Source organism: Ciconia boyciana, chromosome 8, assembly GCF_034638445.1.
Source record: "Ciconia boyciana chromosome 8, ASM3463844v1, whole genome shotgun sequence".
Lineage (NCBI taxonomy): Eukaryota > Metazoa > Chordata > Aves > Ciconiiformes > Ciconiidae > Ciconia > Ciconia boyciana.
The window spans coordinates 8,170,527-8,189,660 of NC_132941.1; positions in this window are offsets into that span (position 1 = coordinate 8,170,527).

A 19,134-nucleotide genomic window follows, 5' to 3' on the forward strand; every position below is an offset into this window, starting at 1 on the left:
TGTGGGCATGGGAGGAGGTGGAAGGTGGCAGCTATGGGGATATATTGAAGCAAAAATCCCAATAAACACAAAATACAGCCCCTTCTCTTCCCAGGTTGAAACAGAAGATCAGCTACAGCTGGCAGAGGCTGTGTATGGTAAATAACAAAGTACACTGAAGATGTTCAACTGTATCAAATTCCTGGTTTTTTGGATCTGTGTTGTTCCAGGTCATTGCAGTTTAACTCTCAGAGTGCTGCTGTATTCCCAGCTATGAGCACAGCTACTCTTGAAAAGCCTGCAAATTGTCCCAGGGCCTGTTAATGACATTAATGAGCTGCTCAGGAAGACAACAGGGATTTGTGCAAGAGGCGGGTGTGGTGGCATCCTGAACACATCTGTTAGACAACAACAACATGAAAGACAAAATTGATTTTCCCTTTTACTGCAGTCCCACCCAGCTGCTCCAGAGTATGAAAGAGCTGTGGAGCAAAGTACGGTCAAGTTTCTTAATTCTGAAGCACTTTCAGAGTGCTACTACAAAAGCAAAATCCTGTCCCAGCAAGCTATGTGTGTGAACCCAGCCTGTCTTCTGCAACCTGGCACGGAGAATTTCTGTCAGCTGCCGGTCATAGGGACCTACAATGCTCCGAAGAGCTCTCTGCAAAGCTCTACCTGAAAAGGTGCTTCTAAGACACAACGCCTAATGCTAATCTCCCACCCACCAGCTTTCTAGCTGTGTAACTCTCTCACTCATTCCTCCATCTCTGGCAAAGCTAAACAGAGGGCAGTCCCAGCAAACACTGCAGGAGACATCCTGTGCTGTGGTAGGGCACACATCTGGTGTTAAAATGCTCAAGGAGATAGGGTTAGGATAATAGCTTTTGTTCTGAGGGAGCAGCAGAAGGCCAGATATAGCAGTGATGGGCACACCAGACACACAGACTGGCAACTCACCGTGGAGAAGCTGAGCCAAACATCTGAGAAGGCAGGGGGAGAACAATGGGAATGCTTAATAGCAAAGGACAAAACCTTGGCAGACATTTTAAAATGTTTTTAAAACTCTTGTTAAAGAGGATTTAAGAACTAGGCGTCTGTAGGGAAAAGAAGGTTGATTTATGATGAATGTTAATACCAGCTCCTTACATACGATACTGGCTTCAAGCATCCCTGAGGGTCTTTGAGGGACTAGTGCTATGGTTATGATTTCAGTGTATAGGGGAAATTGCATTATTAAACAAATCATGCCCTGCACTGGCCTTTGGTTTGATGTACATAATGTGTAGTCAATGTTAGCCAGCTTGGGGACAGGATTCTGCAACATGTTGGCATTCTGAAAATAAGTTGGAAAACTGTTGACTGAGATCCCCTCCTTCAGTATAACCCAAAGGAAATAGAGGGTAAATATTTTAAAATTTTGAAAAAAAAGATCCCTAAGTTTTAAATAAATAGCATTTACCCCTTGGACATATTTGTTTAGCCTAACATTCATTAGGGATAGAACATTTATACATTTGCAAAGTTAAGCATTTGATTTGACTTGTTATAGAATGAGCCCTAAATGCCTGGTTCCCATTAAGTCCTCGCTTCACCAAATGTGGAGAATCAAAAGCTTTACCCTACTCAGCATTCACTAGCTGTTTTTATCCATGTGTAACATAAATCTATCTCCTGAGGTAGTTGACTAAGTAGGTGATGTTCACAGAAGTAGCAGGAGGGATAAAATCTGTCCAAAAAATCATGTTGTCTTCTTTGCATCTTTTTCTATTTTTCTCTGAGCATTCCTATCCTACAAAACCCAAGTGTTCAAGGGGTTAAATAAAAATGTAGTGTTTTCCCCTCTAGGTCACTGGTCGCAGTCCACCACAGGTCATGCCACAACCAGCAAATGGCTGCTAAGTGGTCTGTGTGAAATTAGTTTAGTGGGTCTCAAGCCAGACACTAGTTGACAGATGCCCAAAAATCAGTACTCCAGTTGGCTTCCTTGTTGGCAGTCACAGCAGGTTGGTCAAGGCCATGCAAATTCAGCAGTTCCCCGAGGCTAGGAGCACAAGACAAGGTTGCTTGTGAATACTTTCCTCTGTTGTGAATGCCAGAAGTCTTCAGAGAAGGTCACAACACAACGCTATGAGTGCCAGTGTCTGAGGACCATGCTATCACCTCTGATTTAGCTATCCACGGAAGAGTGGTAGGAAAGGTAGGAAAATGCTGCTGAAGACTCCCAGCAGAGGCAGCTCTGAGGTCAAGGAGAGGACGCAAGGTGGCAATGGGACTCTTGTTCAAGGTTTTCACCCTTGGCTTGTCCTGCATGGGAGAGCAGGCTGCAGAGCTGCCAGTCACACTAAACCAACTTAGCATTCCCCTGCCGTAACAATAAAAATCCAATCTCCCTCCCTCTCGGCCTTTTCCTCCTGATGTCAAATTTAAACGACCTTACTTTTTTGGCAGCAGGAAACTTCACAATTAAATATAGAAGCAGAGCAGACTTTCAGATGGAAATTACAGCAAGGGAACAACAGATGGCATTGTTTGCTGGGCTGGAAAAGCTGCATCTGCTCCTAGAAGAAATGCTAATCGGAGCTTAATTAGGCATTCAGAGGGAACCATACCCTATCCCCAGGACAACGGCCATGTGTACACGATCCTGAAAAACACAAGGAAGTAGATACAAAGTCATCAAAAATCCTCACTGGACCAAGTCCAAATTAGGTGCATAATGTGATAGGGTAACCCAGAGACTTTCCTCGTGCTGAAATCCATCTGAGCCACTCAAAATAAAAATGTAACTGGCAAAGACTTATTTTATTTCATTTGCAAGTGGTCAGTGATTTAGTTTTCAGTTTCAAAGCAAATAATTCTAGCATAACACTGGAATCAGATCCTACTCTGACTGCTGAGTCTCTGAGGTGTGGCAAGATTAAAGGGTAGCCGAGATCTTTATAGCAAGTACCACAAAAGGGAATAATAGAGTCGGAAAGATCAGTAACACGCACCTTGCCTAGGATAACTGATCCCTTCATAGAAACACAAAGGAAGAAAAGAGGATGGTGGAAAATGTTCCCTGGTTCATCCCATCTAGGTGTTCAAGCACAAAATGAGCCCCGTGGCAGGCAGTGCCTGTGCATGGCCCAAAGCAGAGCACAGGACCTTGTTCCTCCTGCCCTCCCTCAGCCCTGTCCGCTTACCCCGGAGGTGCAGGCAGGCAAGGCTCTGTGTGTCCTTATTTCAGTGTCTTCTGTTCGGGGGACCAAACTGCCACCTCAGTTTGGAGCTGTTTGCAAAACAAGACTACCAAGCGTTTCACCAAGAGGCTAGCCCCAGTTGCCAAATTTGCTGGCACCGCAGGGAACCCTATTGTGCTGAGGCTTTGCATTCAAGCCCCCATCTTGTTTTAATACCTTCTTTCTCCCCAAGCTGCCAGCCATGGCATGGTGCTCGGGCTGCTCTGTGTACCAGGGCTCACCATGCCACTTCAGATGCCTGGGACAACGTGCACCTCATGGGCAGTGCTAGTGGGAACCCCCCTTTTGCTGATTGCACACCCTACTTCCAATAGCCTGGAAACATGATGCATGGATAAATCAACACCCAGGCCTTTTACACCTAGAAGATGTTCATAAACAGGGATCATTACTGATTTCAAACAATACTCTCCAAACATTGCCAGAAAAATCACCGGAGATCAAAGGCATTTTGGAACAAGTGACTTAGAGCTGGAGTAAAGGAAAGATTTTTCTTGGCGCCAAGGCAACTTTCAGCAACTCCAAAGAGCGGTGAAGAGAAATGTAACAGGATCCTAAACTATTTCTTCCTTCAGCACCATTCTGCTTCAGAGGGATGTCAAATCCTGGTCTGGCACAAACCTCAGGGCAACTAGAAGAAAAAGTGATCCTCCTGACAAATGGCTTTGCTGCAGATGCTGAAGCTGTAGGCACTGATCACCCTTATTTCAGGGACTGCTGTGCCCCACTGCCACCACAATTTTGAGCCCCTGGCTTGGCTGGCTGGCTCTGTACAGCCTTCCATGGGCTGTGAGCGTGCTCTGTATCCCATTAAACATCATGACCCTCATCATGTCTCTTTGAGAGGAAGCTGGGAGATTTGCTGACTGTCTGTAGCTCACTGACAGCAGATTTATTACTGCTCTAATTTGGAAGAGACTTCTCCAATGATGAAAGTGGTGGTTGTACCCTTGTGCATGCTGACCTGGAGCTGGCCTTCTCCCAGGCACTGTATCTCCATGGTATGTGGCAGGGGGCAGGCACTGAGAGCAGTTTTTGCAGAAGGGCACCCACTGCAGGTGTCCGAGGTCACAGAAATCAGGGAAGACCACGTGCAGAGGTGCTGCTCTCCTCTGGAGATGGCATGAACCAACCTGTCTTAGCAGAGCAGCAGTGGGCTGCATGAGTCAGGTCTTCCTATGCAATGCAGATGGATGGATGGGTTGGCCCATTCTCTTCAGAGGCTGTCCAAGCAACCGTTCTCTAGCATTACCTTCGTGTGGTGAAGGCTGAAACATCCAAGGTGTCAGAGCTGCCATCCTCCTGCTGTTCATTGCCCATGCACTGGTAGGATTGGAAGACCTAGCAGCCCAGCTGAAGGAGAGATGTCCTCACACCACGAGATTGTGCTAAATGAGGCCAGCCTGCCAGCACAAGCCTTGGACTCAGCTGACTTGTGAGTGTTGAAACACAAGGACATGGCAACTGGCAAACACTACAAAGTCTCGGCTTTCCAAGGACCGCTGGAGAGCTGGTCCCAGCTCATCCACATGTATCAGCACATGGGGCTCAAAGCAGGGCTGCTGCTGACCCAGTCTGAAGCTTTCCAGTGTTCACGGTCTGAGAGCAGACACAGGCTTTGGCTGGCTGCCTGGAGTTTAAATGTCTGTGTTTTAGACCCAGACTTCCTTCTGAGCGGTTCCAGAGGGAAAAGGAAAAAAAAAATCAAAAAGCATTCTGAAGAACTTAATTTATCCATCAATGGCCAGTTTTCTGCCATCCCTTGAATCTGAGAAAGGCAGAGAGGAAGTGTGACCGGGGAGCACAAGGGGCCTCTTGGCTGCCCTCCTTGGCTAGGGGGTACGGAAGGGAGCCGAGGGACTCCGGAGGAAGCAGCAAGCAGCTCCGGCTGGGCAGTGGACCTGACAGCATCGTGTTAGCAGGAGGGAGAGGACAGACGGCCTTGCTGTGAACCAGCCCCAGTACTGTGTCAGTGCTTCCTGCTCGTTCCTAGGATTTGAAGGCTATGTCCCTGGGCTGTCCTCCATCAGCCCAAACACTCTCCTTTTGGCAGGGGCAAGTGGAGGAAATGAAAAGGTGATCCCAGTAGTTCCTCAGCACCCTCCTTCCCAGCAGGATAGCATGTGGGTTGTTTTCCTGAAAATAGGGTCATTTATTCTCCATGTTAAACAGGGCAAGCTCAATGACTCCAATCTGGCCTTGTCTGAGAACTTGTTTCAAAATCTGGCCTGTAAAGACACATTTCCAACAGTGCCAAGGCTCAGCACCTGGGGCTTCTGGAGCAGGCTTTCTTGTTCTCCGAGAAAGGATTACCAGAGGGTGCATATATTTAAAAAAAAATAAAAGAAAAGAAAAAGAAAAGGAGACAGTTAACTATTGCTGTGGAGTCCTCTAGTGGTGAGCATTTCACAAACCACCCAAGCATGATCCCAATGAACTCGCCCCCCCATTTCTATTTTTGATTTACATAAAAATGCATGTACAAAAAATTTCAATGTCCAAACTCCATGCAACTATTTTAACCATTTATGAATGGTGCCAAAGGCAATGGTCCAAAATTAAACAAACCAGTCTCCCTTCCCACTTTCCCTCAGTTCCTCCCTTCTGAGTATCATCTCCCATCCAAGGCTAGACAATATTCTTCTAGATGGGTGGCGTGAAACCCTATATGCATTAAAAAACTCAAGATATTGCACACCCAGTTTCTGTTGTTGCTGCTGCTCAGAGAAACGACTGAAGAGAGAGAACCTGCAGAAGTGAATCGTCACAACACATGTGCCAAAACATTTGCCATTTTAAAATCCAGACAAAAACCGGATGGTGGTGCAGCATTATTGTGCTGAAGAGCGTAGGCCAGCTCAGTCTCCAGCAGCTGTAGCGGTGGGTTTAGATCAGCAGCTGAGTTTAGATGAGATTTCAAACACAAGTAATTTAAAGTATTCTTCACTATCCCCTTCTCTGCCTCCTTCCTCCTGTGTTGCCCCCAAGCCTACTTTATTTCTGTTCCTGTGCTCTGTCAGTCCAAGGACATGGCCTTATGCAAATCCATACCCAGCTCTGAGCAAAATGGTGTTTGCAGCAATTTGAGTATGTGACAGAGGGAAAAAAAAAAAAAAAGCTATTGCCTGCTGTGAGCTCCCTCTGCTAAAGAGAAAAGCACTACCCTTGAGAGGATATTCCCCTTCCTAATGAGACCATCATGTCCATACCCCACTCTCTCCCTTCAGGCCTGGGTCTTCTCAAATGTGGTTCAATTTCTGCTTCAGAACCAAGGAAGAAATCTTACAAAGGTTTAAGACTTCATTACAAAATATGCTCTCATATGCTGGAACCAAATAACTGGATACTGTTTCTTTCTGAAGAGTCTTTTTCTCCCTCCCCTCTGAATAATCACCTGCGAATACTGCCCTTTGAATTCCAGCTTCTGCATTGGAATAACTGTATTAGCACCTGCTGAAGACAACCTGCTAGTCATTGATGGGCTGTGTAATTTAAGAAGCATCAAAAAGACCAAGAAAAAAAACAGATCATAAAATTGTTAGCAGACTGGAGGCTGCTGCCTCTTAAAATGCTACTACACCCATGTTAACAAGCAATTCAGAGGACTGAAGCTTTAAGAATTTTTAAAAGAAGTATTTCTCCTGTTCAATATTTGCCCTATAGTTAAACCAGCACATAAAAATAATACAGTCCTCGAGTCACATAATAATTTAGGCTGGAACAGACCACAGGCAGTCATCTGGTCCAACACCCTGCTTAACACAAGCCCAGCTAGACCAGGTTGCTCAGGGGCTTGTCCAGCTGAGCTCTGAACATCTCTCAGGCTGGAGTTTCCTCCACCTCTCTGTCCCTTGTATGTAATATAGTACCATACATTCAAATAATTCACGTAATGTTTCATCTTCCTATGTAGTCAGACTCTGTGCTCTAGTTGCTAAGCTTTTCTAGCCAAAAGCTGCAGTATTTGGTATGTGTTTGAATTTACAGGTCTGTTCCCACTGATTTACTTTAATTATTTTTCTTCAGGCCTGATGTCCCACCACTAAGCACAGACACCTCCTTGAATACTTCTGCTGAGAAGTAAGGCTTTAAGCTTATCCCTGCCAAACCCTCCGCAGGGTCCAGATGCTCGCTGGTGTCACTGTTAATTAGACTGATTTCAGAAGTGCTTACTGTAAATTTAAACTGAGCTGCCAGCCACGTATCAGTCCTGCCTGCCTGCATTAGTTTATATATCCCCTCATGTCCAAATCAATCGTATTATGTACTAGTAAATAATCATGGTTTCATAAAGCTGAAGTAATAGAGATTTAGAGTGTTGTTTCAGCTAAAGAAATGAGCCCCTGGGGTCTGTTGTTTGGCTGTTGATTTTGCCATGTCCCATAGGAGGATTTCAAAGCACTTTCAAAGTGGCTTTTCACAAGGGGATTAACAGACTGACCATTGCCAGGGCCCTGGGAGAGCAGATATTATTGCATCCAAGTGGGAAAGTTGTCTTTTTTCTCCTTCCCCGTCTTCTCCACACCAGTGAAAATCGTGAAGAAAAAGTACCGTATTTGTGCAAACCTTCCCTTTACCTTATGCTGAATTTCAGTGACAACCAGAAAGTCCATTTTCAGCTACTAACTCCAAATTCCATTATTTAGCTTTTTTCTGTAGTTTAAATTTCTCCATTTTTTTAAATGGAAGACTTCCAATAAAGGTTGTTAAATGTATTTTAATATTTTTTAAACTGTAAAACCATTCTCTATCCCAAAATTGTTCACTGTAAAATTCTAACTGAATGAATTTCTTCCTCTTTACAGATATGAGGATTAAGTTTCAGGAAAGAAAACTACTCAGATACCAGGTAACTGACATGCCAGAACAACTAGACTACACGAGAAGCTCTGGGATAACAAAATTTTTCAGATAAACAAGACATTCATTTTAAAGCCCAGGATGAAATCTAACTACTGACACCCACAGCAAATCCCTTCCACACCCCAGGGAGAGGGAGACTGAAACCTGTTTCTCCGAGTGCTGGATTCGAGGTAAACAGTAGTGGATATCTCCTGGAGCTTCTGGCTTACCCCCTACAAGGGACCAGAAAACACCAGGGATGTGAATGAAAGCCCATGTTCACACACAAAGGGGAGACAGATGTTCTCTGTCTTTTATAATGAGTTTTCAGAGGCATTAGCTGAGGCAGCTGGGAAATGCATGGCCTTTAGAGCAGGGTCCAAGCATCACCTTCTTTCAGAGGTGTCTAGCTGAGTATCTGCCTGTTCCTCCTTCTTTCTAGGAATGACAGTCTGTCATTTCATTTTGGGTTTTATTGGTTCCCCTCCTACTCCTTTCTCTCCTTACTCTAATTTCCTAAGTGAAAATGAAAGGAGAAAAGAATTACAGTAGAATCGTTCCTTGTCCCTCTCCGCCATTACTCTGGTCTCTGGGAAAGCCGTAGGCATCACGTCAGGATGCAGAGAACGGTGGTGCCCACAGCTCTGCTCTAAGCCGTTGCAGCGGTGTGGGAGGCAGCAGGCAACACACCTTCTCTCCCTTCATCGTAGTGCCATTTCCCACTCTTCATCCCATTCCTCAGCCTCCTGCCGTGATCTTTCTCTACATCTGAGAGGAATACCTACAGGTCCTGCAGGTCTCCCTAGTGTCTGCATGTTCTTGGGAAAGGAAATGACCCTAATTTTGGGGTGGGGCTCTCATCTCGATGCTGTAAGGCATTCAGCCATGAACTGCCTTGAGGAGGATCCCCTAGGAGAGGGGAAAAGATATATACTCATGAGGTCATAGGAATATTGGCTGGAACAGACATTTGAAGGTCATACAACTTCCCACTTGAAGCAGGCTATTGCCAACACTAGTCCTTGCTGCCTGTTTAATTTTGACTGTATCTGTCTTGTTCAGACCACCAAATTAAGGACCTTTGCAAATTCAAGGAATCCCGCTGCCACCTACAGAAGTTTTTCTTGAACAAAAAAGCAAAGGTTAGATCGTTAAAATGGAGGAAGAGAGGAGAGCTTGTAGAGTGTTGCCGACCTGGACGGTGTCTCATAATCAGAGTGGTTTACCCCCAAAACCTCTGTGATTCCTGGGGCTATGCAAGATGATATACTGGCAGCCCTAGCTCAGGGGGCCCTTATTCCAGATAACTTCTTAGATATGTTCATATTAAATTAGGCAAACAGTGAAACCAAAGAAATCAGAAGAGGGGTTTGGTGGCTCAGAGGGAGTATTGTGCCTTCTCCTCTATATCTACATATCTTCTCACCTGTTCTTAACTCCCTGGAAGCACTATGCTGTGAAGGTGCTCTGCCAGAATAAGCAAAAACACAGAGGCTTTGTTATCTTTAGAAACCATAACATCACATGCCTGATCCATTTACAGCTCAGAATTTATTAACGGAAAAGTCTCCACACATCTGCAATTCATATAAATGATAAAAACCGTTTGTTTCTAATGCCTCACCATAATTGCAGCCTGCATGCTTTCCATCAGGAGATGCTAAAATGGCTCCCAAAGGAGGGGAGAGAGGGTGTGTAGAGTGTTAATCAGAAATATCTGGGCCCTGACCTTCCAGACACTGAGGAAGGAGGGACCGGGGGAACAGCTGTGGTGGCAGGTGGAGAGCGAGCCCTGGTCCTCGTCCCCAAATCACTGCACATCAGGGGGTACCTGGGGAGCTGTGGAGATGTTCAGAGGATGCTGCATCGTGCATAGGGCTGCTGCATCCCACATGCATCATCCGAGGTGCTGGTGCTGTGCTGCTGATCAGAGGGTTGGAAGCTCGGGTGTCTCCGGACTTTGCTCCACATTAATTACCTGCTATGTACGTCTCATGTAATTAAAAGCCAGGGCATCTCTTCCCCTCCTCAACGCACAGGCATCATTCCACTGTTGTAAACACACTTGAGATTGGAGTGAGGCCTTTTGCTGCCTGAACTCCTTGCTTTTATTTAATGTTAAATGCTAGTTGCAGATAATACCTGTGCTGTGCAGTGGGCAGGGGGTTTATATTAATTAAATGTTGCTATGGAAACAGCACATCAAACATAGGATGGTGTTTCTAGGGGAGGGAGGGAAGAAGCCGCTCATAACAGAAAGGTCCATGGCTGATTTGAAGGGACAAGGGTTTGCAGTTTGTTTTTGTAAAGTTACCAGAGCCTAGGAAGGTCTCCTGGGTTCATGTGTCCTTTTCCTTCCTATGGCTGATAATTCCTGGCTGCATCAATTCTCTCCTCTGAGCCCTGTGAGAAACCCCAGTTCTTCGATAGATCAAATAATCTCGTCTTCACCTTGAAATGTTCCTGACTCACAACCCAAACAACAGAGAACCAGCTCTGAACATGTAAAATTATGGTATTATAGTCGGGCACCTGATAAGCCAGAAACTGGAGCTCTGGCCCTGGTGAAAAATGGGAGATTTGACCCTTGGCAAGGGAGCATAGTCAGAGTAATCTGTGTAGATATCCCTGAAGTCCTGCCTTGGTTATGCAAAGAGCTGGTTTAAGCCATTTTTAGATGTGCTGCTTCTCCTGCTTCTCTGAATGCAGCAACAACCAAGACACCTGGCTTTGTCAGCACAGGAATAAAAATGATTGGAATACATTTTATATAACTGAAGAATCACTTTTTCAGGCCAATTTTGAGGTAATATATAGGCCTTGATGGCTTAATTGGGATAAGCTGTAGAACCAGTCTGTGGTTTATCAAACTGGAGCTATGAAACACAGTGGAGCAGTCATCCAAAGTACACATGGATGAAATGTGCCTACTCTTTCCAGGTCATCTTGCATATATTTAAGCTGAGATGTTTCAGGGTCCTCAGGTGTTTACATAATTTCAAGATCCACGTTTCCATCTTTGAGAATTTCATGGAGGAAGGGAAGGATCTGCATAGCCACTTTGAATCTGCTGTCTAGAAAATATGTTTCCCTTCCACACAGCAAGCCTTAAATCTGCCCCCCCACTTATGCCCAGGGCTAAAAAAAGGAGCTAGAGTGCATTTGGGATTGTAGCATGGCACCAAGTTCCCTTTCATGCAGCCCGGGAGTAAATGGTGGGAGCTACCGAGAGCAGGTGGGTAATGGGTCTTTGCACACATAAGCCTGCTCTGTCTTTGCAGCCCAACTAGATGTTTTTGAGTACATGTGATATCCCAAGTGAGATCAAGACTCTGTGCATAGGAAGGAGCATTTCCTTCTCTGAAACACATGTTGTCTGAAGAGGCCCAGAAGACAAGGGGTAAGCGAAAAAAGTATTATGGTAGTATTTTCCCTATTTCGCAGATGAAACTGTTCAGGAACTGGCTTTAGCTGAGTTCTGTAATGTTTTGCAGGACTGGGTTCTGTGTAATGGCTCTGAGCCAGCATCTCAGGTTAGGAATGTAAATCCTCCAGCCAGCTTTGATTGCTGTTATTTTGTCAGGCTGCAGTCAAATTGTCCCCCAAATAGTCCCCCAAACCTATACCCCTCATTTTCATCTAGCTCCGATAGAGATCCATCTTTCAAATGATCCCTGACCTGAGTACCTGCTTCTGAGAGAGGTAGTATCTAATGAGTGTGCATCATTAAGAGATAAACACATCTCATAATCATATCGTATCATCCATCCATCCATCCATCCGTCCATTTTTATCCTTCCTCCTAGAATCTGGATGCAGATCAGCCATGCCACCTGCTTATCAATTAAGGAAGAACAGATTCATGGTCTGATAAATTTAGCAAGTGCCATGTAAGCTCTAATTGGCGGACATGATCCACTCGCCTTGCATTAATAACTCCAAAAGGTTCTGCTGATCTTATCACATCATGTCCTCTTTGTGTTTTAATCAGCCCCACCCCCATTGCATTGAAATTTTCTGCTGTGACAAGCCCAACGTTGAATACAGCAGCACATCACTGCTTTTATTGACACTAAAAAATGCCTGTCTTGTTAATAGTATAAACGGACTAGGGCTTTGCCTTCCAACTTAATTCAAGAGTGCTATTGGCATGAGTGGGTTATAAAAGCTCTTTTTCAAGATAAAAGACAGTTCACTGCCAGAAAAAAGCTCAAACATCTTTATGACATCCCAGTGCAAAAAACAATTGAAAAGGATTGTCATAAAAGGAAGCGTGTCAGTTGTGAACTTTACTGAATTGAGCCTAATGCAAAATTCATGCCGAGGTGTCACGAGTGAAAGGCAGTTTATTAATCCAACTTATCTGGAGCTGGTAGGCAGCAGTCATGGTACATTAAGATCATATGAATATTCCCCAGGCTCATTTGGATTTCTATTCAGGACCCCTTTTGTGAGTGCAGTAGGGTCCAGAAAGGTCTTTCGGACCAGAAGCACCCTTATCTTCCTCTCCCTTCCACATATCTTTTCATACTTGTCACACGGTAGGCACATTGGGGCTAAGTGAAGCATGATGTCTTTGCCATCTGACTGATCAGAATGTAATGCCAAGCTAACTGTGTCATGCTTCTTTATTCCAGTCATGCATTAGAAAGCATTTTATTTCTCCATTACATTTTGTATGTTCCCAGGCTAACTTTCCCTACCGGGAAGAAGCTGCAGGAAGGATGGGGTTCTAAGACTCCCTTTTCACATGCTCTCACTATTTTGCAATGTCCTTTTTTTTTTTCCCCACACAGAATGGCAAACTGTCTTATAGCTGGTATGTACGGAAGAATCAGTCAAATGAACCTCTGTCTGCTGAGAAAGCATCAATGCACCTATAGAAAGAACACAGTGGGCTTGTCAGCACAACAGCCTTTTAGAGAAAACAACAAACACCCCGACGAAGCAGTGGCGTGGGACCAATGCCTTCTGAAAGAATGAGGGGAAGGCGAAATTAAAATGGTTCAAATTGGAAGTGCAGCAGGCTTGCAAGCTGTCTCCTTTGTCTCCTGGTGCTGTTGGGTAGCACTCAGGGTAAATTGTGATGAGATTGATGAGTCTAGCCAGGAAAATGGAAACCCCCCAGTGCTGGCAAATGACATCAAAACCCCTAGAAGAGGGATGAAGTCCTCCTCCTATGAGGTTTAGGCTAATTTTCCAATTGACTTCAGCAGGGTCAGGATTTCCCCAGAACCCTGTGGGAAGTAGGAAGGCTCTAAGCGTGGCTGGCTGAAGGATATGAGGACAAATTTAGCCCTACTAGAAGCCAGACCAATGTTTCTTACTTCCAGCTGGGCTGAAGCAGCTGACTACAGAGCTCAAGCTGGCCATGAGTGACTGAAAGTAGGAGAGGAGATGAAGGCTGTGGAGTTGCAGGGAGGTAAAGGAGTTGCTTAGAGTGGATGTGTGTTGGGGAGGTGGATTACAGCAGGTGAACTGCAGCAGAGGTGTGGTTTACTGAGCTCTTGAAGGCTTGAAGAAACTTTTACAAAGGAAATGGTGTCCTAGTTTATTGAAATCAGAGTGGAGAAGAGCCTCAAAGAAAGCAAAAGTCCTCTGGAGAGGGTACCCTGGTGTGAGTCTTGCTGGAAGAAGACTTGGATGCATATACTAAAAAGATGTTAAAGTTGATCTCTTTGTCATGTTTATGGATGTTACCCAGAGTGGCTTTTATCAGATGTGCATTTGGCTCAGCACTGAAGGATAATTGCAGCTAAATGGTCTATAAAAAGAGATCTACAAATGCTATAGAATGTGAGCTGGCCAAATTCTGTCCCCATTTACATCCATGCAACCTCATTGGTTTTAATGAGGTTGCTCTGATATCCCCAATGGCAGAATTTGTTTGGGATGTTATGGAGAGTAGATGGGAATGTATTACATGATTATGACAGTGCGTTCCTTTGTGTCAGTTGTTCCAATGGGTCATTTCATGACTTTGGGCACGTCACTTCACTTTTCTGTGCTGTGATTAACTCAGCTATGCTTATTCCTGTTGACCTGTCTTATATGAGGAAATGACTGTAGAATTCCTTGGGCACTGTAGATGGAGGGTGCTGCAAACTGCAGTGCATAGGCAATTGCAGCTGGGAGCAAAACGGAGCAAAATGTACTCTGAAATTTATTGCTAAATGATTTAACTCACCTTTAGTCAGTGAAGTCACTGAAGTGTGACACCCAGTAGAAAAGAAAAATAATAGCAGGTTAGCCTTCCTTGGCCCCAGTCTTGCAAAGATTTAGGACTTACTTCTCTGTTTAATTGTATGAAAAATCTGAGTACTTTTTTTACAGGGTGGAGATCTTACACTCCAGCTTAAGGACTGTCTTGAAATGTGGTGGTACCTGGCACAATGAGACCCTGGTACTGGCTGAGCCTGGGAGAACAACAATAATGTGGATTTGGTAACAACAGTTGTGATGTGCCCACACTGGTTTTGGGACACTGAGGTACCTCTATCTAAACGACACCCAGCACCTTCACCTGCCTAAACTCAAAGTAGACTGCTGTTTGTCTACTCTAAACCCTGTATTCTGGCTAGCTGATGAAGTAGGAGAAGGATACACTGAGTCAACGCCTGAAGATGGGCAATGTGGCAATCAGCACTCCTGCGGCTGGATTGCAGCAGAGGTGTCTTACCGATTTATTGACACTTGTGAATTATTTCCCTCGCCCCGCGTGGTTGCTGCTCCTGGGGCTGTTGGTGCTGGATGCTCAGGCGTTCTGGTTGGGTTGCCCACAAGATGGCAGTCGCCGCTAGCACATCACTCATGTGCCTGTCAAGAGGCTGGATTGACAGCTGCGGGCAGCGACCTGGCCAAGCTCTGCTCCTGGAAGGATCAGGAGCCAGGAGGATGGCAAGGCAATACCTGTTTGCCATAGGGAGTCTTCCTATGGGCTGAGACCTCCTGCTCTCAGCCCTCATGGTTTCAGTGTAGATATACCTCCAATCGCTACATTTTTTCCCTCAAATATCAGTGATGAAACAGAGATGAGACCAGAGCCCCTCTGTGTAGAACGGGATTTCTCTCGCCTTCTCCCTGTGCACATTTTTGCTGTTGGGACAATTCTCCCAAATAAAGCACCACAGTGGAAACTGAAGAAGGTATCTCTGCTTACGCCAGCTGTCAGAATGGCCCCTCCTAGCAAGGGTGCCATAGGACCAGCGCAGTTACCTGAAGCTGCAACACTCACTGCTCCTTTGGAAACCTCTGGCTGGGTTGAAAAGCATGAAAGCATTTCTGAGATAGAGCATTTTAGACCTTGTAGTGTAGAAGTTGTTATTTCAGGATTTCTCTGTAGACTGTGATTTGAGAACTACTTTCTAGTGGAGGAACCGGCCACATAAATAAGAAAAACATATGATAATTTAGGTGGCAACCTTAATTACGTGATTATTTCCACTCTCATAAATGTGTATAACCTACAGTGGAATATTCAATAAAATGGTAGCTTGGGCACTGAAGAGATTTCCCTATCACTAAAAATATGTGCTAACCATTCTGAAATAAAGGTTTAGTAAATTGCCTCTAAAGCACAGGAAATTGGCTTAGCTCCTTCTGTGTAATATTTGCCTTAAGAAGCACGTCACAGGCAACACGGCTGAGACGAATCACTAAGGTCTGAAATGCGTGGACTCTTGCAGCAGCAATATTACCAGCCCCTCCAAGAGAACCTATGGGGCTTAATTTTGCTACAGATTCTCTGGAGGACCATCAAGAAATTGCTTTATGAGTTGAAATACCCATGCTATTATACTCATAATTTGATACTGCAACACTAGATTGCAGTTACTTGTCTTTCTGCAAATCAGTCTCTCTTTTCTGTCTGTAATATTTCTTCATGCTCTGCAATAAAATACTCTAAAGAAGAGATCGAGACCAGGATAAATTTTGCTAGTGGTACAACGTAGTGGGATGAGATGTTTCAGATGTCAGTTTCAGAATATAATGGCAGAAAGACATTATGAACTTCATTCTCCTTTCATGCTAATTGTGATTTTACAGAAGTCTCTGCAGTTGAATTATTTTAAAATGTTACCTGAGAGAAATAAGGCCCCTTATGGCCAAGCTGGAAGCATCCAGAAATTATTTACTATTTGGTGGTCTATATAGAAATAACCTGGTCTCTCAAAATGACTGGTAGTTTTTCATGAGTTGGGCTGCTTCTCCCCAGATCATCCATATTTGCATCCATATACATTTACCTTATCAACAAGATGAATTGACAAGCCAAGACCTGCTCACAGCAACAGCCAAAATAGTTTCTTAGTCCTTTAGCTGACGCATTTTGTGCCACGATGCCTTTAGTCAGGGTGGAGGGTAAAAGTGCCGTGAGGAAAACATGTGCTTTTACCACAAAGATGCAGGATAAGCAGAACTCTTGCATCCTTGGTTTCCTCCAGCAGCTTCCAGCACTAGCTATACTCCCACAAAGAGCTCGCAAAATCAGCCAGACTTCTTGTAGAAGAGCACCTGAGTTGGCATATCCCTCCCAGTTTAAGTCTAAATAATAGCTACATTGTATTGTCTTTCCTTCTCCTTTGAGTTGCAGAAAAGATGAGGTAGTGCTTGAACGCTTCCTACAGGAGATATTTAAAGAGTCAGAGAACTTTTCTCATTGTACTTTTCCTCTGCTTCCTTAATCTAACATCAAATTCTAGTTAATGTGCAGTTTCCAAGGCTAACTCAGTTTTGATCGAGTTGTGTTAACTTTGAAAAGCTGACTGACTCCAGCTTAAAATGGATGCACTTAAAGGAAGATGAAAGGCCTTTTTTATCAGTGTTGAAGGAAGTAGTTCAAAAGCAGAGACGGTTTCTTTCTGAAGACAGAGAAGCTCTTTCTCACCCTCCTCCCACCATGAAAGGGATCCTTTGCAACTAACTGCCCATCAGAGAAGAATTCGATGAACTGGAGATGAAGTGGCAGTATATTGGAATTTTATTACTACAGCTGGAATAAAGGAAATTTAATGTAAGTGAATGCCCCCTCACGTCCCCCAAATGTCCTCTTACTTCAGTCCTTTTTTTATTTGTCTTTTTCTTCCCCTCTTTGGAAGCCAATCAGTGGTTTTCCTGTCTGGCTGGACGGAGAGAACTACTGGCATTCTCCTTACCATCTCATACTGTGAATAACCCTAGACAGTGATGGGGAGGGAGACTGAAATATGGAGACATAAATTCTACTAGCTGTTGAGGCAACCAGGATTAGAGTCTTAATTTGGAGACACAAACTTTTTGCATGCGCGAGGCAATTATTGGTGGAATAGGGCTTTTTAGAAGGCTGAATCCCCTGTGACTTGATTCCCATCAGTTCCTAAATGAATATTTAGTTGTCACCTATTAAGAGGCTCATTATCTGTAAAGCAGACAGTGCTACTGTTGCTGGGTTTGCCAGCTGGTGAAATTGTTGACATGTTAGATTATAGCAATGGACCGTGACTATGCTGGAGTGGCCAGGTAGATTATAAAAGTTCAGCAGAACCATTTGGACTTTGCTGACATCCACAAGATACAGACACTTAAACCAATGGGACCAAAAGAGTCCGATTTAAATTCCTGCTCATCCTGCCTGGGAAAAGGTACCCTTAAAATTTACTAGCTTTTTCAAAATGGGTGTTTAAGACAATCGAATTCCTGAGTTGCCTCTCTGGATTAGATTTCCCTTTCTACATTAGACTTATGGAGATAACTTCATCCCTCAACCAGTGTCTTACATAAGATTTGTTTGCTTAAATGGCTTAAAAAATGGGAAGAGACAACACACATACACACACACAAACACACACAGAGCAGCACATAAGCATCTGAGGCATGTTCATATAAATTATTAAAGGCAATATCACAGTAAAGTTGGCAGAAATATAACCTACATAATTGGCACCAGTGGGCTGCATCTATCAGAGAAAAATAACCAGAAATTAAACGGATATCAGAGCAAATCCAAAGTGGTTTCTTGGTTTGACAAGTGAAATCCGAAGCAGGAGGGTGTGAAGAACTCCTTTATTTCCTTAACCCCTTTGCATGATGATACAGACACATATAAATACCCACACTTCGAGTACGCATCCCTTCTCCCCCCAGTTATCTGGCCTGTAATCAGAAATATGTCAGCCTACTAATTAGCTGTATGGATTTAGCAGCCATGTGATTCAGTGTGTTGATTTAGGCATGTGTGCATCAAGCTTATTTGTATTCTCCTAAACCTTTGGGAATAGAGAGCAGGGTGCAGTATTTTCAACACATCTGACATTCTTTGTTTTGAATTTCTCTGCCTTCAGGATTGACAAAGCCACATAGCTTCTGGCCTCCTTGGAGTGGCAGAGGCTGATGTTTGTCAGCCTCGTGAGATTCCTCTGAACATGTTGAGGTGGAGGCAGTGATGATCTTCTGAGGCAGAGAAATGACTGTGCATCACCAGAGTCAGCTGTACAGGGCTAATATTCACCCAGTTGTTCCTACTCTGCACAGTGACTCATCCACTCTCAGGTCCGATGTTTGTTTTTACCATACTTCCCCCCCACCCCTGGTCTTTATCGTGATTCTCTTATCTGCCTTTTTATCATCCTCTTTTGACATAGTCATACAACAGGTAACACACCTAGGAGCAAGACTGCAGGCAGAGTGGTTTCTCCAGGGAAGTGGGGACTGCAAGGGGATCTTGAGGTGAACAAATAACTCAATGTGAACACCCGGTGTGACCCAATGACAAATGACATAGAATAAGCATTAAATGTCTAAGCAAGGGAATTTCTACTAAGAAGGTGCCTCTGAAGTCATATAGCTGACCAGTAGGAACTAATAGGTGAGATTTAGTTTATTGAATCTAGACGTGTCTACATTACCAACCTGATACTGAAAAATCAGAGGAGGTGCAGAAAAGGCATCCCGAAGTGACTTGATGCCTTGAGAAAACATCATATAATCGGAAATCATAGAAAGCTCTATCTGTTCAGTTCATCAAACGAAGGAGTGAAAGGTGACTTAATTTGAGTGTATAAATACCTTTATAAGCATAAAATAACTAGTATTA